Here is a 20,944-nt window from a genome sequence, read left to right on the forward strand (position 1 = left end):
GATAATGTCTTGCACAGAAGCAGCTTCTCTTCACCCTTAGGGTGTTGCTGACAATACAGACAATAGTTCGCTTTCTAGCTACAGTAATAGATTTAATTACTTGGCTATTCTGGGAGACGGAGGAAGGAAAGGCCCCCCTCTCCAACTCTTCCTGCAAATTATATTTCCTGTAGTCCAGGTCACACATCTCTCCATGAGAAGAGCTTTTCAGATCAACACACACAAATTGAAATGCCTGAGGGCAATGAGTTAAATCACAAAACAAAAAGCATTATTCTATATAACAGCTCGACAAAGGCTACAAAATCCATCTGTCAGAGAAATAGTCCTCTCTGAATAAGAAGTTAGATTCAGACTCTCTGGTCAGTTATTTTTCATGTGGCCAAGAACTTCATGGTCACTGCCAAAAGAAATTTATTGCCATATATAAAGGGCAGTGATTCTTCAATTTGTAAATATTATGAAATACCAGTAACTCATTTTAGTGCAATATATGTCATATTTGTTCAACGTGCAAATAGTTTTCCATTGGAAAAGTTCCAAGCTGGCCTAATCGAGAAATAGCTATTCTCTGGAAACAGTATTGTCAAAAGCAGCCATTTCACCAATGGAGATTACGTACTGAATGGAGAATATTTACACTAGGTCACACAAGCAACGAATAATATAGTAAAGACAATACTCTCCTCCATTTCTGACACTTCTACAGCTTATGAGACAGTGTTTTTGTATTCCTTATCTCATTTTGGAAAACTGGCCAAGGATCAGGAAGGACTGTAGAGAGCATCCTTGAATGGGGTGTGCACTGACTGTCCTCCAAACAGAACACATGGCTTTATAAAGGTCACAGGAAAAACAATGCAGCTCTCTGCTCTCAGAGGAAAAAACTAAGGAAATTAGAATGAGTGCATCTTCCCTTGTGCTGAAAAACAGTTGAGAAATACCAAGAAGCTACTCTGTGTTCTCCCAGATTTGAAAGCAACCCTGCATGACTACAGTTAATGATGTGCACATTTAATAAACACCATCAAAACAAACAAACAAAAAAGTCTGAAGAACAGACTGCAACTACTTAAGGAATCAGATTTTCTTTTTTTCTTTATCTCCTTTTTCTTTTCTTCATTTATCAAGCACTGAAACAGAAATGGGACTATTTTGCCATCTTGTATCCAGAAACACCAGAAAACAGACACAAACTCCAAAAAGCACCATGACCCTGCCTCTATCACAACCTTAGGAAGATGGTGAACTTAACAGTGAAGCTTAGACACCAGACTTGGCAATAAGGACAGAGAGATGTGAAATAGTAAACTAAAGAAGGCAGAAGGGACACACACTCAGGAGTCCAGATCCCAATCTGCCAGATTACACACATTTAACTGCCTTCCTTGCAAAGGATGATGTCCCTGTGTACCAGGTGGAAGGATTATTCCTAAAGCAATTATTCCAAGCTGTGACTCCATACCACCTCTAGAGGACTCCAAGAATCTCAAGGAATTTGGTAAAATTTCAGAACAAAATTTTATTTCAGCTAATTTATGGAAGACTGAAGAAAAAAAAATGTAAGAATAGTTAGATATCAGCTCACTGGGACCAATTCTTACCTTAAAACCTGAAGGGAAAATAACTTCTCACTGCTTTTAAGAAAAAGGGAGATCTTAGTTTATAACAGTAGGGAAGAAGGTTCAATTATTAAAAATAAAAACTGTTCAAATTATTTCATAGCCTCTTCACAGAACTGATGAAGGAGGAATTCATCTGGTAGGAAATTAGAAAGGAGAGAGTAAGCCTTTTTTTCCCCCTGCAATTAACAAATCAGCAAGTCAGTCAAACTCTTAACTGACTATACATTAGAAAAACAAACACTGACAAGCTAGCTGTTGCTCAAACGCCATCCTCAGACCCTGATGAAAAAAATGGCAGTTACCTGGTCTAATTCAGGGTCACACGAAAACAGCTACAGGAGCAGTGGCAGATTTTACTTTTTAAAACTCTCTCATTTTCTTCCCAAATCTGGCCCACCACTTCATTCTTTACCTGAACTTGATTTTTACTACCATTCTCCACTTAAAGTAAAACTTCTCTCTCAAGGAAAAAAAAAAAAGAGAGAGAGAGAAAGAAATGAAGATGCAGGGGAAAAAAGCCCACTCTGAAGCAATGAGGAGGAGGAATGGGAGGCCAACTGAAAATACTTTATCTAAATCCTCTGATAAGAGATTACACCGGAATTACTCATCTAAAACAAAAACCTATCAATCTGTCTGTGTAGAAGCAGTAAACTTAGCCAGGCTCGGTGGCTCACACCTGTGATCCCAGCACTTCAGGAGGCTGAGGCGGGTGGATCACCTGAGGTCAGGAGTCCCAGACCAGCCTGGCCAATATGGTGAAACCCTACTATTGTTTTTAGTCTCTACTAAAAAAACACCAAAAATTAGCCGGGCCTGGTGGCACACGCCTGCAATCCCAGCTACTTGAGAGGCGGAGGTGGGAGAACCGTTTGAACCCAGGAAGTGGAGGTTACAGTGAGCCAAGATCGTGCCACTGCACTTCAGCCTGAGCAACAGAGCAAGACTCTGTCTCAAAAAAATAAGTAAATAAATAAAAGAAATAGTAAACTTAATAGAATCAGTAGCACAAGGATAAAGAGATCATGTTGTAACTTGGTAAGAATCCAAGAAGTAAATAAACAGGGATGTCACTACCATTAGGGCTGAGAATAGGTAACTGAAATAAATCTAATGAGAGCCGTGCAAGAAAACCAACCCATGCACAACCCTAACACTGTGAATTTTTAAAAGAGTTCAGAACTACTGCATATGATCATACAAAATCTAAATATCCCATAAAGAAAAAGAGGCAAGAAAGAAACAACTGCTACTTACTAATATTTTTTAACAAGTAAAAATTTGCCTATTGCTTCCTTCAGGTATGTAAATGCTAAAATCTCAATGTGATGCTTAAAATTAAAAACACATTACAATACCAGAGAATCAAAATTTGAGCATTTTCCAACAATACAACATTATAATTTAAAACTTGGCAACATTTGCCTAATCAGTCTCTCAATGGAAGGTACTGCAACTGCAGAAGTGAAATCCAGCAAGCTACTGTTGTATAACCAAAAGATCTTCCAACACAGTGCTATATTTTTGCTAACATTAACAGCTGCTGAAACACATTCTTTTAAAAATCATTTTCTTCCAGGGGTGGAGTTTCCAAAAGAATTCCAGGCTAAAATCTAAATAGACACTGTTCCAAAACTGAATGATACCACAAAATGCAGACTTCCTTTAAAACAACTTTTACACTCTTTACTTGGAAGAGAGGGCAGAGGACAAAGCTCTCATCATTTACTCTGTGTATACCACAATGGCTTCAAGAGAGCAAACTGTGGGGATCATCACTGACCAACTGGTTGAAGTGCATTACTGCTCATAGAGTAAGCTTCTTTTAAGCACAAACACTTAAAAGAAGCCCACTGGAAGTTAAGAGGGCTGTGGCATACTAAGTTATCCTGAGCATCAGAGAAGGAAACCAGCAAACAAGTGCTCAGAAGCCATCAAAATCGCACAAAGGACAACTACTTTCAGATCCAGGGAGATGACTGTTGGTTACATAAACCTTTGTAGTGTAATGATTTGAAAGCCAGACTCTTTTTTTTGAAAGTTATTATAAGTTGAAGGATGAGAGAATGTTAGTGGAATAATCAGAGACCTTAGCACAGAATTCCTTAAATTTTACAATGTAGCCTTGTTAAATTACGTGAAGTTGCCCTACGATGGCGAGGCAACAGACAGAAGAGGAGGGACATCAGATACGATGTAGCAGGGGACAGATATACTATGTTAAAAACCATTTTTAAAAATCTAGGAGGAAGCCTGTAATCCCAGCACTTTGGGAGGCCGAGACGGGCGGATCACGAGGTCAGGAGATCGAGACCATCCTGGCTAACATGGTGAAACTCCGTCTCTACTAAAAAAAAAAATACAAATAACTAGCCAGGCGAGGTGGCGGGTGCCTGTAGTCCCAGCTACTCGGGAGGCTGAGGCAGGAGAATGGCATGAACCCGGGAGGCGGAGCTTGCAGTGAGCTGAGATCCGGCCACTGCACTCCAGCCTGGGCGACAGAGTGAGACTCCATCTAAAAAAAAAAAAAAAAAAATCTAGGAGGGACCGGGTACAGTGGCCCACGCCTGTAATCCCAGCATTTTGTGAGGCTGAGATGGGCAGGTCACTTGAGGCCAGGAGTTCGAAAACAGCCTGGTCAACATGGTGAAATCCCTTGTCTACTAAAAATACAATAAAAAAAAAAAATTAGCTGGGTGTGGTGGTGCATGCCTGTCATCCCAGTTACTCAGGAGGCTGAGGCAGAAGAACTGCTTGAACCTGGGAGGTGGAGGTTACAGTGAGCTGAGACTGTGCCACTACACAACAGCCTGGGTGACAGAATGAGACTCTGTCTCAAAAGAAAAGAAAAAGAAGAAAACACAAAACAAAACAAAACCTAGGAGGGATTCTGACATTCAGTTATCCCTTGATAATAACTACATGCAGTTTCTGATGACTTAACTTTCCTATCTTTCCATCAGAGGAGCAAAAGTCACTCCTTTAAAAAGTATGTTATTATTCTACTCTTTCTATATAGCAGCTCATTTTATATTATCCCTTCACTTAAGAATCAAGAGGAAAATTCATGCTTACGTAGAGAAACATGCCCTGCATAAGAAAAACACTTCCTAAAAAAATCAATGGAAACAGAAGTTAACCAGAATAGGGCAGTTACTCCTTCAAGAGGCGCTTCGCTTTCTTTCATCTTATAATAAAATGAACACAGCTAATAAATACTTCCAGTTTAGAAGACACTAAGTCTAACACACACCATACACAGGTATTTAAGAGTTTCTGGCTGCCATCATCTCCAGCCAGTCCCTTATTAATCACTGGCATTGGGTCCCCCGACCTCTTCTCAATGGTGTGCTCTGTGTTCTATGAGAAGTTATTATTAGCCAATGTTAGTAATGGCCACTTCTGGATGGTAAAATGATAGATGGTTTTCATTTTTGTCTTTATGTTTATCTGCATTTTCTACTTGTTTTACTAGTATGTATTATTTTTGTAACAGTTATTTTTAATATTTGTTGAGAATAGCGTATTAAATGAGATTTTCCTTGATGCTTTGAACGAATACAACTGAACGTTATTCCAAGTGATTGTCACAATACAACTAAAGGATCAAATTACAGTAACAATGAATGTTGGATCTTGGCCTAAATCTTTACCATCAACAGACTCTATACACATGCAGAACAGAGGAATGCACATTGGCTTCTCCATCTTTAAATTGAGACCACTGCACAGTAATACGATGGGGATACCATCAAATTTAGGGAAGGAGCCAAATATTCAGATAGAAATAGTGACAGATGGTCTCTCTGCTCACACTGTTTAGAAACGCTTTCCATTTTACAAAGGGGACACCTAACTCCATAGGCCAGACTAATTTTATTCAATTGGTTTGAGAAGGAAATTTTTTTTAAAAATGAGGGTGTGAGGGTGGGAAGCTTTCATCAGGGATTACCATTCATTCACAAAATTGGGAAAGCATCTGTTACTAGATGGAATAAGATATAATCATGCATAAAACTCCTTTAGATATTTTCCTACCCATTAAGAACTCTAGAAGTCTTGATTGAGGTCTTACAGCACTGCACCCACAAACAAAAGGTATTTGCTACCATGATACCAGAGTTAATCTAGAAGTCATAAAGTCTTGTTAAATTCCCACTAAGGTCAACCTTTCATGTCCCTCCATTTACATATCGGCTAATGACCCAATTATTTATACAAATGCAAACCAAGAGTAATGAGGTTGGGTGATTTGTTTTTGGTACTAAGGCATGATCTCTCGGCTTGCAACCAAAAGAGATTAAGTGAAAGGTTAACTGGGTACTAAGCAAGTTCTGGGACAAACAGGATCACAGTTCTTAGTGAACTAGCACTCTTTTCTTATTTTTATTTTTTGTAGAGATGGGGTCTCACTATATTGCCCAGGCTGGTCTCAAACTCCTGGCCTCCAAGCAATCCTCCCACCTTGGCCTCCCAAAGTACTGGGATTACAGGCATAAGTCACAGCACTCAGCCAAACTGGCACTCTTTGTAAATACAGCCTAAATCCCTAACATGAAGGTTTTTGTAATTTATATTAGGGAAAAGATATTCACCTACCCACCTAATGAGGAATTTTATCAGGGGTACTGACTGATGAAATATTTTACTAGTCAGTTTTTTAGAAACTCACTCTAAAGTCTTTCAATTTAACTCAGCATACGTTCTAACAGTTTTATAATTTGAATATGTGATTTTCGACAACTCCAAAATGAAAGTGGCAAGGTCTGACAAACAGCAATGCCCTATACTAACAAAGACAACCTGAATCACAAGCATGTGCACATACAACCACAGACACAAAATGGCAGTTATGCCTTCACAACACAAAATTACACAGTGAGCTGTGGCTTTCTTCTACTTACTGCCAAAGACACATTCCTCTGAGACGCCTGCTCACATATATTCCAACATGAAAATAAGGGTTTATTCACATATTAAAAAGCCAACTCACATTACAAGTTGAAAATCTGGCCTTTTTTTGCTGCTGAATGAATACATTTGCTTGTCCTTTTTCTCTTTAGAGCAGACACAGTGCTGGGAGAGAAGTGCTGGTAAAGATTCCTAATAAACTATGAGAAAAAAATGAAAAAGTGTAGTCTATCTAGGAAAAGTCTGCATTTTATGTCTATTCCTAAGTGACTTATAAACGCCTGCAACTTTAGAATATAATTATTTTAAAGTTTTGTCATAAATAAATTGAGACAATGTAAGAAAACTTTTGATTTTTTAAAAATAAATTGAAACACTGTCAACTTACTACTTAGCAAACACACACAAAAAAATGACTTTCACCCACTTCATTGCCAGGTACCCTAACAGGTCTCAGTAAGTCTACTGACCCAACATTTTGAGAAAGGGAAGAGAGGAGTATCAAATTTCCATTCTAAATACTGAGATACTGATTGTGAGACTAGTTAGGAGGAAGCAAAACAGATACAATATACACTTCCAGGATTTCCCCTGCCTCCACCGCCCTGCAGAGGCTGCAGATGGCAAGAGAGGTCTGAAAGGTCTGAGTGGAGAAATAAACCGGAGCTGGAAGACAGGCCACACTTCCTACCTTCTCACAAAGGAAAATAGTATGGGAAGCATGGAGGAATCTCCTAAAACTGACCCATGAGATCTGAACTGCTTACAAATGTCAAATATTCCACTGCTTTTCATTCTATCCAGGGAAAACACTTACTTTCATGAATGTATATGTACCTTCTATAATACTTTTAAAGAACAAGTATCCTTTTCTAATTCTCTCAATCACAGAAGAGTAAAAAACGTTTAGCAGCATTCTGGATAATTTGTGCCAATTTAGATGATTCATGTAGTATTGCTTTTCCAGACTAAATGGTCTATGGCTAGTGCTTTCAAGTCAACAAGGGTGCGGAGAGCAAGACCTAATTACATATCTGAGTCAGTGTCTAGAAGCTCCCTCAGCCCAGGGGGCCCTTCCCCACAAAGGCAGCATTTCATCTGGCGGTATAAAAACAAGCCAAGTTTTTGTACTGCTTTTCACATTTAAGCAAGTCCTTTTGTATGCCTTTAATATATATACAAGTCCTTTCATATATAAGAAAGAAGAAGGCTCCATTCCACAAGAAACAAACAAAAAAGAGTAGTATCAGTTCACTGAATTGATTTTTCAAAGAAAATTTTCAATAGGCTTTTCCCCTTAAAACCCAACTACAGCACTCAGGTTTTTTTAAAAAAGAAAATGCACACAAAACATTATACAACAACAAATGCATTCACAAAGTATAAGATCTTCAAACAGTTTCAACAAAAGATGTTGTTTCCTTCCTGTAACACGGATATAATATGTATAAAGGGGAAAAAATCTTTTGAGTTCACTTTTTTCCAAATGCTAAACATTTCAGTAAAAATGGCACACAGAAAAAAATTTTACCATATTGTTGTAAATTTTTATCTGATACTTTATCAGTAATTAGGTTCCCAAGTTGAAAGGATTAATGATTTTTGAATGGAACTGACTCAGTTTCATGGGGGCAACATTGTAAACAAGAGCAAAGGGTAATATGACTCCCCCAGTAGTAAGGGAATTAATTTTTTGAATGCAAAAGTTAAATGACTTAGGATTCATTTCAGGCCAGGCATGGTGGCTCATCTTTGTAATTCTAGCACTCTTGCAGGCTGAGGCGGACAAAAGATTACCCAAACTTGGTGGTTCATCACATCTGTATTCCCAGCTAACTGGGAGGCTGAGGTGGGAGGATCACTTGAGCCCGGGAGGTTGAGGCTGCAATGAACTGAGATTGCACCACTGTACCCCTGCCTGGGCAACAGAGTGAGACCCCGTCTCAAAAAACAAAACAACAAAAACAAAAGCAAAAGCAAACAAAAAAAAGATACATTTCACACAAGAACAAGATACAAAATGATCCCTAAGACCCAAAATTGGGTCACAAAGGACATAAGGGCACAAAGATTTCCAAGGAGGCTCCCAGATGACTGAGGTACAGTACTGTTTCAGGGTGGAACCCGACAGCCAGTTCTTAGGAGTAGATCCCTCTTCCATACTACCGCTGTCAGTGCAAAGTAACATAGTGACAAACTGACAAATTTAGAAAAAAAAAAAGAAAAGGGGGAAAAAAAAAAAACCAGAAGTAAATTTTGTAGGCATAATGGAGAATTCTCACAATGCAGAAAAATGATGCCAGAAGCAGCATTTGGACTACAGAATGAATAGAGCTATTTAAATGAAATAGCAACCAACACACTCTGAAAAGCTCAGTTGATCTGTAAGTGTCCTGCACATTCCACACCTGCACAGGAGTGTAGAAGTAGCTACAGAGAGTGAACTCAATGGCAGGCCAATTACCAGAGAAAAGTGCTTTGTATTAGTAGATAAGACAGAAAGCTATCAGCATGTTGGTTCAAACTCATCGACCATTCAAAATCAAAACCATTCTATCACAGATCACCAGGGTATCTAATAACAGATCTTTTCACAAGTGCCTAAGAACAGATTTATAGCCTCTTTCAGAATTTAGAATAAATTCAGCCTCAATTTATTCTAAACTCCCTTATGATTTGAGTTATAAATGCACATAGCATCTACATTTACAAAGTTACTACATCACAAAGTAATGTAGTTTGTAATGCAATGTAGTTTGTAATGTACTTACAAAAGTAACTACATTACAAAGTTAAAGAGCATCCAAAAATCATATAGTACATACGTGGGAAGAGCACAAACAAATGCATGGGAATAACAAAGACCAAAACCAGGAGAGGGGTTTCTTGGGGATAGAGAAAGGGAACTGCTGTTAGGGAGAAATATCCTGGGTTTTTAAATATTCAATGGAATTGGTAAACATTCAATTTCTCTATAGTGGTGCTGAGGAGAGGTAACATGGATTTTGTTTTTCTGCTAATCAAAAAGGAGTTGGGAGTAAGGATATTTGTGTTATGCCTGATATGCTTTTTATATTTGAAATATTCCTACTAATTTTTCAAGAACGAAAACAAATAAGGAATTAGAAGGGTATAGGACTGTCCAAAGAAAACACAAAGAACAAGTCTGCACTGCCAAATATGCACCTACCTATACAAAGGGATGATTTTTGCCAGTATCCAAGACCCTTTTTAGCATTCACAGCCCAAGGTGGTTGATTAGGAGGCAAAACCTTCTGGGGGAGTGGGGGATGGGGAAGAATCTGAAGGTGATATATTTTATTCTCATGTCTTTGAATACTAAATCACTACCTGCTAACTGTTAACAGTGAAGAGTATGCCAGTCAACACCAACACACTCTGCCAGTTTAATTTAATGGTATTATTTTGCCTTGCTTTGCAATTACTCCCACATTTCCCTAGGGAGAAACTAATGGATTACTAAAAATAAAATGGAGATTAAGTGAATCACTTAGGCTGTTTTGGCTCCTAACTCAAACTGGCTTAAATAAAAAGGAAATGTATTGGCTCAAATACTTGGACATCAGAGAAAGGGCAAGCTTCAGGGCTGGTTTCCTTGTGATTCTGGATTCTCCTCCACCCGGTGTGGCTTCTCACTCAGTCCAGAAGCTAGAATGCTGCAGCTACACCAGACCTCACACCAGCACACAACAACATCCAGAAGAAAGAGGCAGCTCTGTCCTAACCATGAGAAGCCTTCTGCCAGAAGCTCCAGGCAAACCCATATTGGAGCCACGCTGGGTAGAACAGGATTACAGGACCATCTCTGAAACTATCCCCCTGGCCAGGTGACACTCAGCACTCACTGAGGTAGCCAGAGTTCATGAGTCAATCATGGACAAGGCAGAATCGAGACTGCTCCTAATCAGGGCGAGCTGCAGTCAGTTCTTCAACCCCGTAACATGAGGAATAGATGGGATGCATAATATGGATCCAACCCTAATGTTCACTCAGTACTATTTACAGGGAATAGCCTGAGCAATACTGTATCAGATTACGAAATAAATCACTATTACACTATATTTGTATATAAAGCTATAGATTCAAAAAGCAGATAACAAATGAATTCATCTCTTTAAGAAAAGCAGATTTTTAAAAATTTTGTTTCTATATTTTCATTTCTCTAATCAGAAATTTAAACACAGAAAATCAACACTTTGTAAAGCAGGTAGGTCATAGGAAGTACAGCATAGTACTTACTATATTCTTGTGCCATAGCTACTGAAATTTAGACAACAGCATCCACACCAATAAGGTATAACCTGAAATAAAATTAGAAAAAAAAAACCTGTTTAAGTGCACAATAAATTTCACTAAAATACAATAGCTGCATAACTTTCACAAGTCTTTTTTCTAGAAGAGGCAAACCAGCCTTTCTAAGGTAAACAGTTGCTTTTAAGTCAGACATTAGAGAAAAATGTCTGTAGTATTATAATATTTCTAAATATTTTTAAGGTCACATGCATCTTTATAGAGCTGACCATAACCAACCAAAACAAACAAAATACCTTTTTATCAAGTACTATTGTCCTGGACTGCTATTTATAAAGCTGAAATAAAAAGGGGGAAAAATAGAATTATTATTTTTCTTTTTCTGAGATGGAGCATCGTTCTGTCACCCAGGCTTAGTTTTGCCTGCTACACAGCAATGAATATAAATGAACCATAACTAATACTAGAATACTGATAAATCTCACAAACATAATGTTGAGACAAAGAAGTGGCATAATCTTGGCTCACTACAACCTCTGCCTCCCAGGTTCAAGCAATTCTCCTGCTCAGCCTCTCGAGTAGCTGGAACTAGAGGTGCGCACCATCACGCCCAGCTAATTTTTGTATTTTTAGTAGAGACAGGGTTTCACCATATTGCCCAGGTAGGTCTCCAACCCCTGACCTCAGGTAATCCACCTGTCTCGGCCTCCCAAAGTGCTGGGATTAAAGACGTGAGACACTGTGCCTGGCTGAAAAACAGTTATTAAACAGACTTCAAAAATCACGTAGTCTACTCACTACAAGACACAACTAACTCGTTCAATCCAATGCAATTTAAAGCTAGATAAATCAGCTTCGATTTCTAAATTCCTTTACTTGAAGATCTGAGGAGACAGTTCTCAGGATAAAAAATTGCAAAAATATGATTCCAATATTTGACAGTACATCATCTTACTTAGTAAAAATCTATGAATATTCAGCACACCATGTAATGCTGAACAAACACACCCACATAACCTGAGATTCTTAAGACCCTGAAATTGCTTTTAATATTCAAAAGGGAAAGAAAATAGCCAGTACAATGGCTAACGCTTATAATCCCAGCTACTCCGGGGGCCCAGGCATGAAAATCACTTGAACCTGGGAGGCAGAGGTTGCAGTGAGCTTGTGCAACCCAGAGATTGCACTGAGATTGTGCTGCTGCACTCCTCCAGCCTGGATGATAGCGTGAGACTCAGTCTCAAAAAAAAAAAGGGAAAGATAAGAATTCTGTCCTTATCCAAACCTCAAGCCACATAACTATATAACAAACCACACTTTCAATTAAGAGGGACTGAAAAACATAAAAGTCTAACTAAGTTTTAAGACAATGAGGTTTTCAGGTAGTATTATGACAAGGCTGAGGATCACTGTCCATGTATCCACAAATACAGTGCCTAACATCACTTGCCTTAGTGTGTGTGAGATTCAGCCATGTTGCTGTATTCACTATAGTTAATAAGCTTTTCAAAAAAAATTTTTAAAGCATTAAAAGAAGAAAAGTGGAAGCCTCAAAACAGAAGGAAATATTTGCAATACATATTATCTACCAAAGGACTCCTTACAAATTAATGTAAAGAACTCCTTACAAATTAGTAACAGGGCTGTGCACAGTAGCTCATATCTGTAATCCCAGTACTTTGGGAGGCTGAGGCAGGAGGATCGCTTGAGCCCAGGAGTTTGAGAACAGCCTGGGCAACATAGCAAGACTCTGTCACTACAAAAAAAATTTAAAAATAAAAAAAAAATTCAACATCTTCTTCAGTTTAAAAATTAAAAATAAATAAAAATAAAAAATTAGCCAGGCATGGTGGTGCGCACCTATAGTCCCAGCTATTTGGGAGGCTTAAGCAGGTGGATCACTTGACCCCAGGAGTCCGAGGGTGCAGTGAGCTCTAATTGCATCACCACATCCCAGCCAGAGCAAGACTCTGTCTCTGGGGAGAGAAAACAAAGACGAAAAAGACAAGCCACCCAAACAGAATATAAAAATGGCTAATAAGCATATAAAAAGGTGTTCAACTTCATGCGTCACCATGGAAATACAAATTAAAACTACAATGAAATAAAATTACATAATGATGAAAATGGTTGAAATGTTAAAATCTGACAACACCAAGCCTTAGGATGTGCAGCAATTCAATTCTCGCACAATGCTGATGGGAATATAAACTGTAAAGCTGTTTGGCAGTATCCAATAAAGCAGAATATAAACATACCCTGCAACCCAGCAATTCCATGCCGAGGTAAATGCCTCCTGGGAATATGCATACATAGATCCCACACAATAATTTTCCAATAACTGTTCGTTGTAACAGCCAAAACCTAGTAACAAATTGTGGAATATTCATACAATGGAATACTATAGTGCAGGAATCAGGCCTTTTTTTTTTTTTTTTTTTAAACCCGTAAAGGGCCAAATAGTAAATATTTCAGGCTTTGCAGGCCATAAAGTTTCTGTCCCTATCACATCTGCTCAAACCTGCCTTTGGAGTACAAAAGCAGCCATAGACAATATGGGCTTGGCTGTGTTTCAATAAAACTTTATTTACAAAAACAGCCAGTCCACCAGCCTTAGTTTTGCCTGCTACACAGCAATGAATATAAATGAACCATAACTAATACTAGAACACTGATAAATCTCACAAACATAATGTTGAGACAAAGAAGCCAGACACATGAGAGAATATACTATATGTTTCTGTTTTATAAAGTTCAGTAATAGGTTAAACTATGTAAGTCAGAATAATAGTTTCCACTGAGTGTAGGATGTCAGGGAAAATAGAGACTGGGAGAAGGAAAAGGGGGGAAATTTGGTGGGCTAATAATATTAGATTCCTTGATTTGAGTGGTAGTTTCACAACTATGTTCAATTTGGAAAAATTCATTAAGGTATAAATTTATAATGTACTTGTCTTCAATCTGAATTAAAAAAGTAAAACATTTCAGTAATTAGCTACTCCGGAGGCTGAGGCAGGAGAATGGCATAAACCCGGGAGGCAGAGCTTGCAGTGAGCTGAGATCCGGCCACTGCACTCCAGTCCGGGCGACAGAGCGAGACTCCGCCTCAAAAAAAAAAAAAAAAAAAAAAAAGAATACGGGACACATTATTAAGTGGATGCTTTCTCATAGCGTGCTATACCCGGATTCAAACACTGACACAATGCAAGCCTTGTGCCCTCACAAAGCAAGTTCCTGAAGCTCTCCCTTCACATCTACAGTGTGATGTCTACATTGCAAGATGTTCCAAGTTTCATGCAGGACTTGAGAACAGGCTATGATTAGATAGCATACACAGGAGTGGCAGGAGGTAAACGCAATACAGAGGGAGGAAGGAAAGTAACAGATGGGTGAAGAGACTGGTAGAAATAAGGCCCTACATTTTAACACAATCTGCTAAGTAAGCAATACAGAATTTAAAAAGTAACATAAACAGCTTAGAAACACAATTTGGAAGGTCACTGAACTGGCCTTTTGGACATTAAAAATAATGACAATTTAAAAGCTTACTAAAGCTCTTAAAAGACTGATGAAGGGATTTATTTCTGGTACAACAATTTATTCCAAACTAACAGATTAAACAGGCAGGAAGTTTCAACTTTTCAAGTGAAGTAGCAAATGTGCCAATGATACAGTCTTGACTTTCTAAGCCTACATGTTTTCACATTATAAGGATTTACGTTCTATTGTATGGGCTTATGTCATTAGTGAAATGAAGAGAGAAGAAATAAAGAAAAGAAGGTGAAAATAATTGAAATCTAGTCACTATAGGCCGGGCGCAGTGGCTCATGCCTGTAATCCCAGCACTTTGGGAGACCGAGGCAGGCAGATCATGAGGTCAGTAGATCGAGACCATCCTGGCTGACACAGTGAAACCTGTCCCTACTAAAAATACAAAAAAATTAGCCGGGCGTGGTGGCAGGCACCTGTAGTCCCAGCTACTCAAGAGGCTGAGGCAAGAGAATGGCATGAACCCAGGAGGTAGGGCTTGCGGTGAGCCGAGATCGCACCACTGTACTCCAGCCTGGGTGACAGAGTGAAACTCCATATTAAAAAAAAAAAAAAAAGTCAGCTGGGCTACATGGCGAAACCCCATCTCTAGAAAAAAATACAAAAAGTAACCAGGCGTGGTGGTGTGAGCCTGTAGTCCCAGCTACTCAAGAGGATCACTTGAGCCCGGGAGGTTGAGGCTGCAGTGAGCCATGATCATGCCACTTCACTCCAGACTGGGTGACAGAGCAAGATTATTAAATGATTAAATGTAGGGAGAGTAAAAGGCAAGTGAAAAGAAAATAAGGAAAGGAAGTCTTCCCATAGAAGTAAGAATGGAAATAAGTTTTGAATGATTACAGATAGGTGAGGTTAGGATAAGAGAAGTATCACTCCAGGCAGAGGAAGAGAACGTATGCATGGAGACATGACTGAGTCAGTCATATCTGAGGTATAATGAGAAATCTGAGACAACCAGAATGTGATGTATAAGGATAAGCTAAAACTGAGATGTGGCCAGGTGTGGTTGAACATGCTTATAATCCCAGCACTTTGGGAGGCCAAGGCAGAAGGATACTTGAGCCTAGGAGTTTGAGACCAGCCTCGGCAACATAGTGAGACCTCATCTCTATTTAAAAATAAACAAATAAATAAAACTGAGATGATGAAGGGACTTGTCAACCACAATGAAGTTTGAATTTTATCTTATAAGCATTATGGAACCATTGGAGTGGGAATTGGGGAATGAGAATGGAATACAAGGCATAGAGGGGGAAGTGGCATGTCTCAAAATATATCTTTTTACATAGTTTTGACATTTAAAATCATGGTAATGTTTGACAAAATAAAAAAAGCAAACACTTAACATTAACCAGTATATAAGGGTTAATGAAAGTGAAACATCAACAGTAACAACTAAACTGCATTAGGAATACATAACATAACCACATGACTATCCTGAAGGAAACGCAGAAGAACTAACCACTGTGGAAACCAGTATCTTGACTATAATAGACATTGAAGCTAGAGACAAAACAAATACAGAAAGGAGAAAAGGCTAGAATGAATTCCACGGTATTAGATTTGAATTAGCGGTATCACTATAAAATCATGGTTTTTAACATATGTTTCAATAGACAAACAGGAACAGATAAATGTAGGTATGTGTATGCACACATATATTCATTTCCTAGCTCTGTTCTCTTAGAAAGCCTAAGGATAATTACATCTTAATAGTACACTTAGCACCCAGACGGTTTCTAAACACCATCCTTCAATAGAAAGAACCAGGACTACTTGGAGAGATGTCTGGCTGCAAAACTGGGACAGGGAAAATACTAGGTAAGCCTGAAATATCCTCTGGTGCCAAAATGTAAGGAAGTGCTCAAAAAAGCTGGAGACTTCTTAAAAGGAAAGTGGAACCAAACTGAAGAGGCCACATCTGGAATAATTTAAAGGATTATAACCCATAGGATAAAACAAACATCCACAAGTCCATAGTGATAAGAAATAAATAAATGGATGTGTAAGTACGTGGAAGAGAAGGCCAAGCTCTTTCTTATAGGAAAATTTTAATGAATACATGCAAAGAGGATAATGGAAGCAGAAAAACCACCATTTGACAAACACCACAGATAAAAGGAAATAAGGAAACATAATTAAATGCAATGTTTGATCCTGGATTGGACCACGATCCAAACAAAATACATTATTGGAACAGCTGACAGAAAACAAATGCAGTGTAGAGATTAGTTAATAGTATTCTATCAAGGTTAATTACCTGATTTAGATAATTTTACTACAGTTACATAAGATAGTAAGATTTGGGAAATGTGGGCGAAGGGTAGATGGAAGTTGTTTGACATATCTAACTTTTTAAAAAAAATTCCGAGATTATGTCAAAATAAAAAGCGAAAAAAAGAAAAATATGGACAGACAATCCTTTTTCTCTCAATGCCAAATATTAAAGCTGACAAAGTGTGATATCTAAAAAAATATATATATGCATATATGTATAAATGAGAAGTTTGAAAATATGAGCAAATAAGGGACTGTAAATAACCAAACAGAATGGAAAGAGAACCAAACCATAGAGAAATTTAAAATGTGATAACTAAACTTTAAAAAAATTCATTAGGTGGATAAATTACAGAATGGACACAGATGAACAGTGAATCAGTGAACTGAAAGACTGACCTTGAAAAATTACCCAGAATGTTTCCCAAAGAAAAAAAATGCAAACCTTAAAAGAGAGACTAAGGCCGGGTGCAATGGCTCACACCTGTAATTGCAGCACTTTGGGAGGCCAAGGCAGGTGGATCACCTAGCCTGGCCAATGTGGTGAAATCTCGTCTCAACTAAAAATACAAAAATTAGCCGGGCATGGTGGCGGAGCCTGTAATCCCAACTACTCGGGAGGCTGAGGCAGGAGAATCGCTTGAACCTGAGAGGCAGAGGTTGCAGTGAGCCGAGATCGTGTCACTGCACTCCAGCCTGGGCAACAAAGGGAGACTCCATCTCAAAAAAAAAAAAAAAAGAAAGAAAGAAAAGAGAGAGAGATTAAAAAGCTTAGATGATAGAGTGAATAGACCTAAAATCTGCCTAAAAGGAGTGCAACTTGAGCATTCCAAATCAGAAAACCTGAAATCCAAAACGGTTCAAAACTTGAAACTTTCTGAGTGCTGCCATGATGCTCAAAGGAAATGCTCACTGGAGCTCAGGTTTTCATATTTTCAGATAGGGATGCCCAACTAGAAAGTATACTACAAATATTCCAAAATCTGAAAAAACCTGAAATCCCAAACACTTCCGGTTCCAAGCATTTCAGATCAGGGATACTCATACTGTACTAGAAGAAGATAATGGAGAGATTCTCTGGTATAAATGACACCAATCCTTGAATCCAGAAAGGCCAGCAAATAAGCAAGTGAAAAATCAATACCAAGAGACATAAAACTACCGACCACTAAAAAAAAGCAATCTTAAAAGCAGCAAAGAAAATCACCTACAAGTGTACCCCAATTAAGATGATGGCTTATTTCTTAAAAGCAACAATGGAAGCCACAAGACAGAGAACTATTATTTTCAATAAACTAAGAGAGAGAACTATCAACCCAGAATTATATAGCTAGAGATAATTCCTTCTAGAACAATAAACATTTTCAGGCAAACAAAACCAAGATTTTACCATCAATAAACACACACTAAATTATATGACTTTTGCACAGCAGGAAAATGATCCCAGATGACAGACTTAAAAAGGTGAATGGTGATACCACACAAAAGATGACAACCAAATAAAGGGTTAACAGTCAGATGAAAGATGACTGACCCCATTCATCATGATAAATAAACCACAATGTGGTACCACTACATACCCACTGGAATGGCTGAAATTAAAACCATGTCACTAAGAATGAGGAGTAAATGGGACTCTCCTACACCTTTGGTAGCAGTGTTAACTAATACGGCTCCTTTGGAAAACTGGCAGCATCTATTGAAGTTGGACATAGGAATATGCTGTAATTTAGCAATTTCACACCTAGGTAGACAGCCAGCATAAATGAACACATATTTGTAGCAAAAGACACTAATGGGGTTCAGCACACGCCAATTCAAAATACGGCATCTTAGCATTTGAGAAAACCACAGAAGCAACCTTCTCCTGTCCTTCTATGATGTAGGCCATAAAAGAATTCTCTAGCCTTCCTCTGAAGTAGGTTGTAAGACCTTCATTCCAAAGATACCTTCCCTATACCTACAGGAAAGGAATGCCCTTATCTCTGAAGACACAGGGGCACGGAGCAGCTGAACAAATAGGCCTAGTTTATTACCACTGCCTCATACTCCCTTTGCCCAATCATACTTCTGCACAGCTGTCCACTCATCATCAAATTTAGTGTAAAAATACAGAGGTGTCACTTTTTCTTTGGGTGTTAGTTCCTGAAGACTCCTGTGTCACATAAAACTTATATTAATAAATTCGTATGCTTCTCTTTTGTTAATCTGTCTTTTGTGACAGGATGTCAGCCATGTACCTAGCCATTGGAAAGAAAAAGAAGTCTTTCTTCCCTACACAATATAAACAAGGATGTTCATAGCAGTGCAATTCCTAATAGCCCAAAACTGAAAACAACTGCAGTGTACATCCACAGCAGAAAGAAAAGATACGCTGGGCACAGTGGCTCACACCTGTAATCCCAGCACTTTGGGAGGCTGAGGCAGGCAGACTGCATGAGTCCAGGAGTTTGAGACCAGACTGGGCAACACAGCGAAACCCCGTCCATACAAAAAAATTTAAAAAGTAGCAAAACATGGTGATGCATTCCTGTAGTCCCAGCTACTCGGGGGGCTGAGGTGGGAGAATCACCTGAGCCTGGGAGATGGAGGCTGCAGTGAGCTGAGATCACACCACTGCACTCCAGCCTGGGTGACAGAGTATATAAATAAGTAATAGTAAAATAAGTAATAGTATAGATATTTATACAAAATATAAAATGAGTAATAGTAAAGAAAGAAAAATAATAATTGAGGAGTTCCATATAACAGAATACTGTAACAATGAAAGTAATGAAATATTGCTACCTATAATATTAATTATCATGAATGTAATGCTGAAAGAAAAAAGCCATATACAAAAGTATATACTACCTAATTCCATTTACAGAAAGTTCAACACCAGACAAAACTAATCACTGCTATAACTCACAGGAGTCCCATCAGGAGCTTCTAGAGTGACACTTCATTTTCTTGATCTCGGGACTGGTTTCATAGATGAGTCCAATTTTTGAAATTCATTGACCTATCCACTTATAATCTGTGCTCTGTGTGTATATCATACTTCAAAATAACATTTATTTAAAAATAAACAAACAAAAACACTAGCAAGAATATCACAGAAAGGAATACTGTATTCTCATGGCATCCTATCAGTGACAAACAATTTTGATTTGTATTCTTACCAGTGATGTTCACTTTGATGAACTGATTAAGGTGGTATCTGCCAGGCTTCCACCACTGTAATTTATTCTTTCCCCCTTTGTAATTAGTATTTCATAGGGAGGTAATCTGAAACTATATAAATATCTAGTACCTCATCAAGCTTTCAATTAACGCATTTCATTATTTTTTAAAAAATGTGTTTTTTAATTTTTTTGAGACAGGGTCTTGCTCTGTCACCCAGGCTTGAGCGCAGTGGTGCAACCACAGTTCACTGCAGCCTCGATCTCCTGGGCTCAAGCAATCCTCCCGTCCTCAGCTACTAAGACTATAGGTGTGTGCTGCCACCACACCCAGCTAATCATTTATTCATTCTTACATTTATGTTATTCATTAATTTATTCAGTGGGTTATAATCCATTACTATTATTGTTTACTATAATTAATCACTACTACAATCAATCCATCAATCATTCAATCAATCATTTTTTTCCATAAGAGACTAGGTCTTGCTCTGTCACCCAGGCTGGAGTGCAGTGGTATGATCGTAACTCACTCAAACTCCTGGCCTCAAGCAATAATCCTGCCTCAGTCTCCTGAGTAGCTAGGTCTACATGTGTATGACACCATGTCTGGTTACTTTTTTTTTTTTAGTTTATTTGTTTAGAGGTAGGGTTTTGCTATGTTGCCCAGGCTGGTCTCAAACTCCTAGCCTAAAACAATTCTCCAGCCTTAGCCTCCCAAGTAGCTGGGATTACAAGCGTGAGCCGCTGTATCTGGCAATCATTTCCTCATTTTCTGAAATCACATGTTTTGGTCTCATTTCTCCAAGGAGTACTGGTTCCTTTTATTAGAGAATTGTATTTAGAAATCAAGATTCAGGCCGGCTGCGGTGGCTCCCGCCTGTAATCCCAGCACTTCGGAAGGCAGAGGCGGGCAGATCACAAGGTCAAGAGATCGAGACCATCCTGCCAACATTGTGAAACCCCATCTCTACTAAAAATACAAAAAGTATCCGGGCGTAGTGGTGGGCGCCTGCAGTCCCAGCTACTCAGGCGGCTGAGGCAGGAGAATGACATGAACCCAGAAGGTGGAGCTTGCAGTGAGCCGAGATTGCACCATTGCACTCCAGCCTGGGTGACAGAGCGAGACTCCGTCTCAAAAAAAAA

The 20,944-nt window shown here is 38.6% G+C and overlaps 1 protein-coding gene across 9 annotated transcripts in view; it reads right to left on the bottom strand.

The window, feature by feature from the left end:
• Positions 1–20,944, bottom strand: part of SIPA1L1 (signal induced proliferation associated 1 like 1) — a 416,028-nt gene that overhangs the window by 198,261 nt on the left and 196,823 nt on the right. For all 9 annotated transcript variants that reach the window (XM_026455910.1, XM_026455874.1, XM_026455879.1 and 6 more), the window contains one exon: positions 10,797–10,858. The gene's annotated coding sequence lies outside the window, so the exon portion shown is untranslated. The remainder of the gene's footprint in view (positions 1–10,796; positions 10,859–20,944) is intronic.

The sequence above is a fragment of the Piliocolobus tephrosceles genome, chromosome 6, assembly GCF_002776525.5.
Source record: "Piliocolobus tephrosceles isolate RC106 chromosome 6, ASM277652v3, whole genome shotgun sequence".
Taxonomy (NCBI): Eukaryota; Metazoa; Chordata; class Mammalia; order Primates; family Cercopithecidae; genus Piliocolobus; species Piliocolobus tephrosceles.